This window comes from Meleagris gallopavo, chromosome 6 (assembly GCF_000146605.3).
Source record: "Meleagris gallopavo isolate NT-WF06-2002-E0010 breed Aviagen turkey brand Nicholas breeding stock chromosome 6, Turkey_5.1, whole genome shotgun sequence".
NCBI lineage: Eukaryota > Metazoa > Chordata > Aves > Galliformes > Phasianidae > Meleagris > Meleagris gallopavo.
Genome location: NC_015016.2, coordinates 19,846,718 through 19,848,050, shown reverse-complemented (window position 1 = coordinate 19,848,050; position 1,333 = coordinate 19,846,718).

The following is a 1,333-nucleotide window of genomic DNA, read 5'->3' as shown; positions in this document are numbered from 1 at the left end:
CTTTCCTTTTTTTGCCTTTTCTTGCTTTGCCTTTTGCCTTGCCTCTCCCTTTCCCATCTCATCCCTTGGACAAGATGTTTTCAGACATAAATCTGTCATTTCCAAAGCAGTTCAGAAGCATTTTTGTAATCACATTTGTAGAAGCTTATCTGTAAAAATCAACTGGAAGATCTTCTTTAAGCACGGAAAAATGTTATGAAGGAAGGTATGCACTCGATCCATCAGTTGAAGAAACTGAAAAAGATACACTGTAGCAGCAAGCTTAGGAGGTGAAGATGGAGTATTTTAATTCAGAACTTCTAAACAGTGCAAAATAAAATCTCTAATTTGTCCTGTAATATTAGGGAACAAACTTTATTTAATGGTCTCAGCAACATGAGTAGTAAAATGGTTTTTCTGTTGGTCAGTCCTTGGCATGGAAGTTTTACTCTTCCAGCCATCTTGGAACTAGGAATTGTGATTTTATGAAAGACCAGACCCCAAGAGCTGTGCTGTAGATGGGGACCATACCACAGGTATCACAGCTATCTTTATGCCTGGAAGCATTAGGAGATGCTCCTCAGAACATGACTTGCTGCACTTCCTGAAATAAATTTGGATTATGGACTGCTCAATCTGAAAAGTCTCTGACACAGAGGTTCATATGAAACATTCTTCCAGTGCTTTCCGAGCCCAGTCCTTACTTCTATCGACCTTTACTCAAATGCAAAGCTACCCTACTACCACCTATCCAAGCAGTCAAACAGAAATAGTTGTTTGTCCAGAGCTTCCTCTTACTGTGGCTCTCACAAAGACAGATACCTTCACTGACTTGAATCTTTGGACTTCTTAAATAAAGTATTTAAAAAAAAACAAAGGGTTTCTTATTTTAGCCATAAAGAACAAACAAGTACAGAAAGGGATTTCAAAACAAGCACATGAATGCCCATCTTATTTTCTTTCATTGTAAAGGCAGCCTCGGTCACTGCTTTCCTTAAGTTAGACAGTCATAAGGAAATAATTTTCAACTCATGGAATTAGTCTATGTGTGATATATGAAGCTGAACAAAGGGCAAATTAGATACCAAAATCATTTTCTTATAAAGAAAACAAAACAAAACGAAGCCTACGCTTATCTTTCTCCAAGTCATTTTACCCTCTCATGTTCAAGAGGCGTTTGATCCAGTTCACACTGAAGGCTTCATGTGAAATGGCTGGAAACACTTCACTGAATGCAATGAACTTTGGGTTAGGACTTCATTCACAGTTGTTGACGCACCACCTAGTAACTGGAAATAACAGATAAACAACTTCCCTCTTGCTGAGATGATAACCCATCTTTTCAGGGATGTCC